Here is a 12,096-nt window from a genome sequence, read left to right on the forward strand (position 1 = left end):
TCCTTGGCCCCGCCTCCCTCCCAGGAAATCATCCTGGCAGCTTGGGCACACTGCTGTCTTAACATGTTACACATTTGCCTGTGACCTTATTGTGGGAGGAACGACTGGGAGCAATGAGGATCTGAGAGGTAAAGTACCTTTTCCAAGGCCAACAGTCTTCTTTCTCTTCTGCTCCATTGTCTGTGCTCAGGAGAATGAATCTGATAGGGAAAAATTGGTGATAGTTCTCAGAGGCAAAAGATGGGCTGAGGGGTCAGTACAGTAGCAGGGGACCGTTTGCTAAATATGTGCTACAGGGAGAGCAGAACATGACCCATTTCCTTTCTCAGGTCTGCTTCTCACCCAGGAGGCTCAGAGTGGTAGCGGGGATGCACCTGGTTGGTCCAAGGGTGTAGCTCCCTCTGCTCCTAGTTACTTCAATTCTTCCAACTAGAAGAACAGGGGCAAGCCCCAGAGGAAAGGAGTTTCCCCTAGCAGGTGACTTAGCTAAAGCTGGCAGATTTAGATGTTGAGCATAAACAGCAAGTCCCACCCAGATAGTCCACTGATCAAACAAAATTAAGTCACTTTAGTTACTGACACATCCCTATTTTCCAATAGCAATTGACAGGGGAGATGGTCATCTTTTCAGAGCCCCATGTATATGCTGTGTGTGTTTGTGTGTCTAATATAGGAAGCCTGAACCCCCCCCCAACACATATATGTACAGCTGAGATATGCAGCAATCACTTTAGTTTTTTGCTTTTTGAGCCACACCCAGTGGCGCTCAGGAGTTACTCCTGGCTCTGCACTCAGAATTCACTCCTGGTAGGCTTAGGAGATCATATGGGATGCCGGAGATTGAACCTGAGTCTGTCCGAGTGCAAGGCAAATGCCCTAACACCTGTGCTGTTGTGCTAAGTGAGGTGTTCAACCTTTATCGTTTTCCAATAGATTTCCTCCCTATTTCTCCGTTTAACTTCCAGCACTGTGGCCAGCGGGGTGCCCCAACTCTCTTACACAGAGGACGGGCCTGAGACTGCTCTCCCTCAGGCCCTTCTGCTTGGGTGGGATCCTAGAGTTGAGGGTGGAGAAGAATAGAGATGGCGGAGAAGCTGCAGTATGATCCTCCTGCAGACAGGGATGGTCTTACTTCCAGCCTTTCCTCATTGAACAAAAGGATACAGCTTCCTCCTAGAACCTTCCTGAGCTTCCTGGAAGCAAGGTTCTCCACCCAAGCACTTTTTCCACTCTTACTACAAGACTCACAAATTTAGGATTCTGGAGTGATTCAGTTGCCCCTGGGGGAGCCTCAGTGGCATGCAATAAATACAATGAAGATGGGTCACAAGCACTCTCTAAAGATAATACAAAAGTGAGCCTATCTCAAAGAAGTTTGAAGGCAGGGGAGGGAACTAAAGGCGAGGGGGAGCCTATGGGTAGCAAATGATGTCATTCAGGGCGAGGAAGGGCCTAAGGATGGGGCAGCTCCAAAGTCTGCCAAGCCCTGGAGCAATTCTGGCCCACCAGCCTTTCCAGAACTTTGGCCAATCCAGGAGAAAGGAGGGCTGCCTGGAGGAAAGAACTAGTGCATCAGGAGAATGATTATAAAGTTCCCCATGCCTGGTGACCAGATGCCCCAGCTCTAGCTAGGATGGAGAGAGAGAGAGAGAGAGAGACAGAGACAGAGACAGAGACAGAGAGACAGAGAGAGACAGAGACAGAGAGAGACAGAGAGAAACAGAGAGAGACAGAGAGAGACAGAGAGAGAGACAGAGAGAGACAGAGAGAGACAGAGAGACAGACAGACAGACAGACACACACACACACATTCAGACAGAGACAGAGAGAGATAGGCTGACGGGCAGGCAGACAGACGGACAGAGACAGAGAGATAAAGTGACAAAGACAGAGATAGAGAGGAGGCAAATTAGGAAAAGTGGCTAAAGAGTGTGAAGTTGGATTCTGGAAGGCCTTTGTTATTTAAGAAGTCTGGAATCGTCACTCTGTGTGCCCATGTATATGACATGATCATGATGATATGTTATTATAGCCTATTATAGCCAGGATGATATATAAGCATCCTCATACAGGTTTCAGGTGAAACAGTTGTTTGTTTTGAGATGACTGTTCACCTGCACCACTGACACATAATTATTATGCAGCACAAGACATATTATACACATTCTTTCATGTGTCCAATTCAGTTTGTTTTCTTTGATGACACATTGAATTCTTTTCCTGGTTTTGTCTAAAATCTTTTTTTTTTTTTTTTTTTGGTGGCTATTTCTTTCCACTGTATTAGTGGTCGCTGGCCTTAAACCGCAGGAGAAAAGGAACTTTGTCCTGAAGATTTGGTTTTTATCAAGTCTAAGAGCGGGCTTGGAAATGCACTGGCAACTCCGTAGGCAGTTGCGTTCGTGCATTCCAGGTCCTGCAGCCAAATCGGGGAAACTTCATTTTCAGGTCGAGAGTTCACTGCCCGGGCACTGATGGTTGGCTCCATTCAGTGACAGCTGCTAAAGTCTGATCTAGAGCCGATAGCTCCTTATATGGGAGAAAACACCGAAACCCGGACTAATTCTTCCTCACGGTCTCCGCACAAGCGCTTACTCTAACTTCCCTTACGCGGGTGGCCACTAGGTTCTCGGCCCGGCCGACTCCCCACCCGCTTTTCAAACTACAACTCCCAGCATTCCAAAGGCCAAGCCCTTCAAGGAAGGTTTCCCAGCAGCCTTCCGGGTGAAGAGACCGCCTCTTCCCCATCGCCACGCCCTAGCACGTGATGCATTCTGGCCAATAGTAACGTGGAGGAGGGCGCCAGGCCGTGTCTAGGGGCGGGGTGGCCGCAAGAGGCGGGGCCTGCAGGGGGCGGATCGGGGCCGCGGACCCGAGCAGCCTGGCAACGGCGGTGGCGCCTGGAGCTCGAGGTGAGTGCGCGCTTGTGGCTGGCCTGGCTCCGCGCCGGGCGCGGTCGGGACTCGCGTTGTGGTGCTGGGAGGTCGACGGCTGAAGTTGGAAGTCCCGGAACCAGCCGGCCTGTGACGTCGCTCTCCCGCGGGCCGGTTGGGGGAGCCCCGCCGAGCGTCTTCGCGTGTCCCCACTGATCGGGACTGAGGCCGGGCAGTCGCAGGCAGGTGCCTCGGGCTTCTCCGCACCCAAGGTTTCCGGGCAGGCGCGGGCGAAGGTCGGTACTCGGGAACCGGGGCCTCCGGGGCGGGGGTTCGCCTTGGGGGCGTCGTGGTTGCTGGCCAGACTTTGCTTCCCTGTCCCGGGGTGACGATCAGGGCCAGGCTAGCTGCGGCTGGTCCTCGCCCTGCCCTGGGCGGGCGCGGGCGGCTGTGCGGCCGCCGCATCCCAGCTGGGCCCTGAGGTGGGGCGAAGCGGCGATCGGCATTCGGGCCCCATTCCGGGATGAGGGTGTCACGCTGTGGGACTTGAAGCGCTTTTGCAACTGTTGAGGGAGGATCCGAGAGGGGCCGGCGAGTTCTCGGAGACGCAGTCGGAAGTCCGCGCCGAGCTCCGGCGCCCTTGCATGGCTTTGCCTCTGCGAACGGGCTGGTGCGGCGCTCAGGAAGTGAAAACTAATTTTAGCTTTTGCCTAAGCAAATATGAAATGAGTTCGGCGGCGAGCCTTTTAGGACGGGCTGTTGGGCTTGTGTACCTTCGAGGGCCCAAAGCGGGTCGTGCCTGCTCTTGAAACAGGCAATTCTAGATCTTCACTGGGATGGGATATTCGTGAACTCCAGTAGGAAAGAGAGAGAGACCTTGGAGCACATCGAGTTTCCCAGATGAGAAACTAGCTCATAGAGGGTAACGAGGACTGTGATCCTCCCTGGTAACGAGGACTGTGATCCTCCCTGGCTTCCGGGCTATTTAATGTCCCAGCTAAGAGCCCTGGGAGCTGGAGGGATGGATGGTGTCTGGGCTCTTTGGGAAATCACAGCTCAGTTATGTTCTCTGCAGTCACCCCAGAATCTAGATACCGAATCAGCAATTTTGGTATAGTTTAAACCATTTTGAATGTCCATCAGAACCAGTCCCCCCAATGCACACATCAAAACCAGTTTCCCAGCCAAAGTAGACAACTAGGCTTATCATTTATAGACAGGATTGGCTTTCATACAACACATCTATTGGACATGATTACTTGCTCACCAGGCTCAACTCAGAGTAACATAGAACCAGCTCCCCCCACCTTTGAGACATTCCAGACCATCTAAGTGATTCTAACCAGTTGTGCTCCTGAAGTGTGGGCAAGTACACGGGATTTATGGCAGCTAGTGTTGTAGTGTGGTTTGGAAGTCATTGGTCTAGCCTTAGAGCCCTAACTTATTTATGGAATGATCAGGAGTAGCATTCATTAATTCAGGCCAGATTGCCCTAGTGTGCGGGGGTGGTCCCCTCAGTTCTGGGCAGTCAGACAGCAACTCTGATATGGTCCCTGCCTTCTCGAGCGACGTGTGGACAGTAAAAAAACATAAGCATTGATCGATGTGCCAGTGGAGCCAAGTAGTGTGAAGCAAAAATAGAGCTCCAAAACTCTCTGGTGCAATAATGTGGGCTGCTTGGGTTGGGAGCAACTTGGGCATTACATCAAATTGCTAGATTGTCAGTTGCTGCTCCATTAAAGCAAAAGGAACCTGTCTGAATCCAGAAGATTGTGTGGGGTCATCATTTCTCCACTGAGTGCCTCTTGGATCAGTTCTGCCAAGTCTCATTTTGATTGTATTTGCCCCTCCCTGCTCCCCTTCCATGCCAGCCAAAAGTGGCTTTCAGCATTTAGGAAGACTGTCTGGATTCTCCTGGCTGCTGGCTTTGTGCTCACTCTTCCTGCTCAAGTTTCTGCAGAGGTCGGGAGCATGCGTTGATTTGGTGCTCAGTGTCTCCTTGGCCTGAGGTCGCTTTCCCCAAGGATTGCTCTTCCTTGCTCTTCTTTTTTTTTTGTGTGTGTGTGTTTTTTTGGGGTCACACCCGACAGTGCTCAGGGGTTATTCCTGGCTCCAGGCTCAGAAATTGCTCCTGGCAGGCACTGGGGACCATATGGGACACCGGGATTCGAACCAATGACCTCCTGCATGAAAGGCAAACACCTTACCTCCATGCTATCTCGCCAGCCCCTTCCTTGCTCTTCTTTTATACTGAGAACTCACTCCCTGACATGATCCACCATCTCTATGTAGCATGGTTTGTCCAGAAATGAGTTTGTTATGAAACCCACTCTGCCGGAGCACTGAAGTGCTCCAGCATGTAACACTGAGGCAGCTTTCCTGAGAACTTGCTCTCTTTCAAAGTCCATCTGCTGAATCTTTCTGGATTTCTCTGGCTTCCAAATGACTATTTTCAATATAATTTATAGGCTCTGTAAAATGGTGAAAATTACCAGAAATAAATGACTATATTGGTTCCAAAATTAAAGGACTAACAAAAGGTTGTTACTTTCAAACCCACTGACAGGAGACATGGTTCTTGCTGGTATTGAAAATCCCAAACTAAGGAGAAGAGTGTTTTCGGGCTGAGAGGGCGACATTAATAACATGGCTCAGGAATTTCAAAGTCCAGTTTCTTCATTTTCCTGAGGGTTTTTCATTTCAATTTTATAAAAGAATAATTGAGAGGTTGTTTTCATTATTCTTTAGCAATTTCCCTTCCCAGTTCCCAACCTCTTTGAAGTTCTGCTTTCTTTATTTTCTAGTTTCTCAGTTCTTTTTGGAAGATGGGGGGTTGGGAGCTCCATCTGGATTTGGCTCCTGGCTCTAATATTACCTCGGTGCCTCTGGGCCAGTCTCCCCCATACTGTGTCTCAGTTTCCTTATATGTAAGTGGCAGGTAATGGTAGCAACTTCTTCATAGGACAGTTGGCTGAGTAGCAGTCTCTGTAGAGTACCTTGAATAGTTCCTTGTGCTTGGGAGGCTTCCAGGAAAATTCATGCTCCTGACTTGGATGGCATGTAGTCATCTCTTTCCTTTTTTTTTTTTTTTTGGGTTTTTGGTTTTTAGACCACACCTGGTGACACTCAGGGGGTTATTCCTGGCTATGCACTCAGAAACCGCTCTTGGCTTGGGGAACTATATGGGATGCTGGGGGATCAAACCACAGTCCATCCTAGGTCATTGTGTGCAAGGCAAATGCCCTACCGCTTGCACCACCGCTCTGGCCCCTCCCTATTTCTTTTTTGAGAGAAAAAAGACTGGTATTAATTGTATCCTCAAGATATTTGGGAAGCCAGTCAATTTGCTTCATGGTTCTCTGTTGCCTTTTGTTGTTGACCAGAGCTTTCAGTGTCAGGTGACACTGGTGGTGAGACCCTCATTCTTGCAATGGTTTTTACTTTTGGGACCCAGCAATTGCTCTTATTATTATGTGTTGCCAGAAACAATAATTGAGTGCAAGAAGCCTTTTTCCAACACCTCTGCTCTGCCAGCCACAGGGTACCAGGAGGCCAGTTGGACTCAGGCCAGTGAGATCCAATTGCCACTGTAGCTGGAAGATATTTTCCCCCCATTTTCATTGTCTACAATGCATTTTTCCAAGGCAGCACCCGAGACAGTGTTGTGCTTTTCTCCTGAATGACGTGGTAATCATTTCTTTGGAAGAATTGGCATTGGGTACCAGTGCTTTTGTGTCATTGCTACCTGAGGAATGCATCTGCTAGCAAGTTTCCTACATTTGTCTTCTGAAAACTGGGTTCAAGTCTTACTTAATCTCTTGGTCACAATCCCTGCCTGTTGAGGGTGCTTCCATTTGTACGAAAGAGCACCCTGCCCTGCTTAACTCCCTGAGTTCATTGCAGTATCCACTCTGTGCCAGTGCCCCTTGTAGAGTCTGTAGCATCATTTTGTCATCGTCATTTTTTACTTCCTAGTTGGTTTAGTTTTGGACCACACATGGCAGTATTCAGGGGTTACTCCTGGCTCTGCTGTCAGGAATTACTTCTGACAGTGCCTGGGGGGCCTTATGTGTGTTGGGGATTGAACCCAGGTTGGCTTGCCTTCCCTGCACATTCTGTGTGGCATTCATTGTTGTTGTAGTGGAGCATGGTAGGTAGTGGATAAGCATTGGGCTCATCTGTCTTTGGCCTGCCAATGTCCCTCTCCCTCTTGGGCAGCACTAAAATCAGTCTGGGTTTTCCGGCCTCTCTCCAAGTTGGACCTGAAGTCACGGCTCCACCCCCTGAGTTTCCACTTTGTCTATTCCTGACACCATGGCATTGTGTCATCAGCAGTCCCTGAGCCCTGGCGGGTGGAACCTCGCTGCTCTTTCTGTTCATTCTCAGGACAAAACTCTGGCCCTTTTTGGCATCTATACCTCATCTAACTCCTCTGTGCAGTTTTGAAGCTCAGCTGCATCTTTTCAGCCAGCTGAGGTTGTTTGAGCTCTTGGAGGAGGAAGAAGAGGAAGAAAAAGAAGAAGAGGAGGAATCTGGAGAAGTTTCTTCTAGCCTTTCTTGTCCTTACTGAACAGCAGGACTGGACCTTGTTTCTTGTGACTTACCTTGGTTTCTTTCTCCTTCTCTCCATATGAAGCCATGGCCACTCGGATGTTGCATGCAGCTCTGTTAGTTTGTGGTACAGTTCCTTTGATAGGCAATAATTATTGTTGTTTTATTTCTGTATATTTCAGTCACCTTTAAAAAAAATTCCAAGCTGGTCATAGAGAGGGCTGAGCTTGCAGAGGCTTTCCTGAGCATGGGGAACCCAATAACCCCTCAGCAGACAGCAGGCATTTGGTGAACATACTTTGACTCAAATGCCGCAAGGAGGAGAGCATGAACTTGGCTTATATTCCTATCAGCTTGTTCTGCGGTATAGCTAGAAGTCAAAGTGCCTGGTGGCAGCATGTGATGACATTCATGCCTACCCACTTTCCTCAGGGCCACTGAGAAATCAATGGCCGAGAGTCCTGTTAGGGGACGGGTTGTACTAGGTAGTGTTCAGGGACCTTGGAACCATTGCTGGGCTCCTTGGCCAGGCCAAATGGGTTAGTGCTCATTGACCCAGTGGTACTCGGGATTGAAATCCAGTTTGTGCTCTTATCCCCTGAACCTTGAATTGCCTCTGTAGTTCTTTTTTGTTTCATTTTTGTATTTCTGTATTAATATATTTGTTTTATTGGGGGGGGCACAGCTGGCAGTGCTCCTGGGTTGCTCCTGGCTCTGCACTCAGAAATGACTCCTGGAAGGCTGGGGTGGGGGAGGCATCTGGGATGCTGGGTATCAAACCTGGGTTTGATTCATGCAAAGCAAATGCTCTACTCACTGTACCACAGACCTGGCCCCTATTTCACTTTCGTTTAGGGGACACACCAGCCTTTTCAAAGCTTTTGTTCTGCTCTGTCTTCAATGATTACTACTGATAGTAGTAAAGGGCCTGAGGGGCCCTTTGTTATGCCAAGGATCAAACCAGGGCAGACTGTGTGCAAGGCAAGAAACTTAACCCCTGTACTACCTCTCTCCAACCAGACAAAATTTGTTGAAGTCCAGGGATGGCCCTGAGGTCTTGATGGTCAAGCTTCAGGATTTGGGGGCTGCATCTTATTCAGAGCACTTTGCCTTCAGACTGGGTTAGGCTTGGTTTGCTGATGTTTGGGTTGGTGTTCAAGTGCATGTGTGACTTATAAGGGGAGTTGAAATGTCCCTATGGTGAGCCCAAATAAAAATGTGACTGTGTCAGTGCATTCCCTTTCAGTCCCACTGAGGCCCTTCACATCATAGCAAGACTTGGGTTTCCCCCAGCTGGAAGCTCTGGGTGGTTCCCAGGGCCTCTCCCAATGTGGAGGGATGTTTCCCAGAGAGTCATAATCTCTTGTTTGCCTGGAGGCATCAGTCATTCTGAACTGTTCTTGGCATCAGCTGGTGGTGTTTGGAATGTCCTCCTTGGCCCTGAGGTGACAGGTGGGGCAAGGCTGTGATGCAAGAATTTCTGTCCACCTGGAAAGTTTGCTGGAGTAAGGTTCCTTTTACTTGGGACCAGGACACTCCAGTGCTCTTGTGAGCCAGGCCATCTTTGGAGCACACTGCTACTGGGTGGGGACCCCACTTGGATGGGGAAGGTGTGAGCACTGTGGAACAGGAGTGCTTTTCTCAAAGTAGCAGCTGAACATGAACTTGCACTCTCATCTGAGCTCCAAGATGACCAGCAAGGAGCCCCAGAGAGTCCCATCACTTCTGTGCCCCCAAACATTTTTTCAGACACACTGTCCAGGTGCCCTTGCTTCTCATTCTGGGGAGACTGCAAACCACAGATTTCCCAAAGATTGCTTATCACCTCTTCAATTGGAATCTGCATTTTAGTAAGACACCCCAATGTGGACCATCCATGACAGTTTGAAAAGGCAGATGAGAAGGCTGGTTTAACCAGGGGTTCACATCCCGGCTTCCATCATCTCACATCTATTGCTCCTGAGGGAAGTGAGGTGAACCATATGGAGGATGCCAGTTTGCCTAGTCACCCCATGAAAAGGGGAAAAGAACAGGTTAGATCTGCTTTTATTTGTTCATTAAAAATATGGGAGAGGGGCCTGAGAGAGAGAGCACAGCACTAGAGTGTTTGCCTTGTATGACAGGACAGAGAGTGGTTTGATTCCTGGTATCCTATATGGTCCCCTGATCCTGCCAGGAGCTATTTCTGAGCACAGAGCCAGAAGTAACTCCTGAGTGCTGTCGGGTGTGACCCAAAAACCAGTATATATACACGTACACACATATATATGTATATATACACATATATAGGAAAAAACTGCCACCCCTTTTAAAAATTTTATTTATTTATTTATTTATTTATTTATTTATTTATTTATTTTGTTTTTTGGGTCACACTCGGCAGCACTCAGGAGTTACTCCTGGCTCTCACTCAGAAATCACTCCTGGCAGGCTCGGGGGACCATATGGGATGCCGGGATTCGAACCACCAACCTTCTGCATGCAAGGCAAACACCTTACCTCCATGCTATCTCTCTGGCCCCTAAATTTTATTTTTATCTTCTAGATAGGGGCTCCCACCTTTCTCATATAATCTTGGGACATGAATTACTTTATTTTCCTTCATATGTTTGCATTTTTCTATAAAATTGAGAAACAAAAGAGGATGAGGACCAGGGACCAAGTGGTCCCAAGTGTATTGGTGAAGATAATAAAGGACAGAACTTAATACCCAAGCCAAAGTCAACAACAAAAGAATCAAGAGACCCAAACTATAAAAATCTATACTTAAAATAGGTCTGTTACACTGGCAAGCCAGGGAGCTAAGGGTAGAGGTATAGGATGCACTCTGAGAACTTCGGAGAAGGAAGGTGGTGGTGGGAATGGCCCTAGTTCTCTCACTGCCACTGTATGCCTGAAATCTAACTATGAAGGACATTGTAAATCACAATGTTTCAATAAAATAAAAATAAAAATTGGGGGGGTATTGAGGCCACTCCTGGAGTGCTCAGGGCTATTACTTGCTTTGTGCTCAGGAGTAACTCCTGGCCGTACTTAGGGGAAGCATACACAGTGTCATGGATGTATCCAAGCCCAGCTGAATAGAAAGCAAAATCCTGGTCCTGGATTGTGCTAAGACCCGCTTTTATACTGTATATCCTTTTCATGCAGTTTACTCAAAGTGGACTCACTTGGATGGGATTACCGAGTGGAGGGATGCTTCCTTGGTGGGCCTAAAGTAGGAGGCTGGCTACATGTCTCACGAAAGGTGCATGCCGCTTGCACCAGCTCTAAGTTTGTGTGTGTCCCAGGCCATAGGGACTAGTCCCACCAGTGTTGGGCAGCAATGCTTGGAGGGAGGGAGTACATCATGGCATTTCTCCACAGCTCGCCAGTCAGATTTGCCCCTGCCAGAAGGAAGTCCCAGCTTGAACCTTCACCTCAGCTAGAATTCCACTTAAGTTCCATGTTGCCTGGCACCCCTGTGGCACCCCTGTGGCTCCTACATGGTAATAAGATATATTTGAAGAGGGTGACCTGGGGGCTGGAGAGATAGAAGAGTAGATATGGTGCTGGCCTTATACACAGTTAATGTGGGTTCAATCCCTGCCACCCATATGGTCCCTTGAGTCCCACCAGGAGTGATCCCTGAGTACAGAGCCAGGAGTAAGCCCTGAGCATAGCAGATTGTGGTTCCAAACGTGTATGCATATGCATATACACACAATCCAGAGCCAGCCCTGGATATCTGTGTGCACAGCTAGCTTCTTTCTGGGGTACCCTGTGGGATATGCTTCTCAAAGAACTCCAGGAACCTCCAACAAAGGCTTTGGAGCAAGGGCACTAAGCCCCTTGATCAGTTCATTGTTCTGGCAGATTCCAGACCAGGGATTTGCCCAGCTGGCGGCCCCAGGCTTCAGTCTGGGAGGCACAGTTTAACACATGGAGAGCAAAGCCAGGGCAATGCCTCTGTTCTAGCTCCCTAGGATAGGCTTCTGGCACCACCCATTTCTTGGGGGCAGGAAACCTCAATTGGATGTGGGCTCACCCAAAGCCCCCATCCTTGCCAGCTAGCAGAGAGGTGCTAGCCAGGGGCTGTGAGCCTCCATGTGCTCTGACTTGGAGTAGAATCACTTGTGGGTGTTCCCTGGCTGCCAACCTGCAGTTTCACAGTCACATTAAGGAAGGGAGCCCTGGAGTTGACATAGAGAAGGTGCAAAGTTCTTGCCTTTCCTCCGTAGAGTAATAATCTATTTGCCTTTTACTATCAATTTGGTGGCAAGGCACTTTCCCAGCATGCTCTGCCTTTATAGGTCTTTGTGAATGGGACTCAAACCCTTTTCCAGTCTTCTTGAGAAGAGACTCTCCCTCCTGTTTGTTTGTTTATTTTTGGGTATTGGGTCACACCTGACGGCACTCAGGGGTTACTCCTGGCTCTTCACTCAGAAATGGCTCCTGGTAGGCTCGGGGGCCATAACGATGCCCAGAATTGAACAGGGGTCCGTCCGGAGTCAGCTGCGTGCAAGGCAAATGCCCTACCGCAGTGCTATTTCTCCGACCCTCTCCCTTTTCTTTAAACTTGCAAATGCCATGGGTTGTTATGACTTTGTAGCTTCATGGGCTTTATAGCATGAACCCTCTTTGGCTTTGCTGCAGTGAGCCTGTGGCATTCTCTCTTCTCATAAGGTTTGACTGG

General features: G+C 49.0%; 1 protein-coding gene across 1 annotated transcript in view; it reads left to right on the plus strand.

Moving 5' to 3' along the window:
- Positions 1 to 3,111: 3,111 nt before the first annotated feature.
- Positions 3,112 to 12,096, plus strand: part of MTM1 (myotubularin 1) — a 110,941-nt gene continuing 101,956 nt past the window's right edge. The window contains exon 1 of the mRNA XM_049767549.1: positions 3,112 to 3,166. The gene's annotated coding sequence lies outside the window, so the exon portion shown is untranslated. The remainder of the gene's footprint in view (positions 3,167 to 12,096) is intronic.

Source organism: Suncus etruscus, chromosome X, assembly GCF_024139225.1.
Source record: "Suncus etruscus isolate mSunEtr1 chromosome X, mSunEtr1.pri.cur, whole genome shotgun sequence".
NCBI classification, from domain to species: domain Eukaryota; kingdom Metazoa; phylum Chordata; class Mammalia; order Eulipotyphla; family Soricidae; genus Suncus; species Suncus etruscus.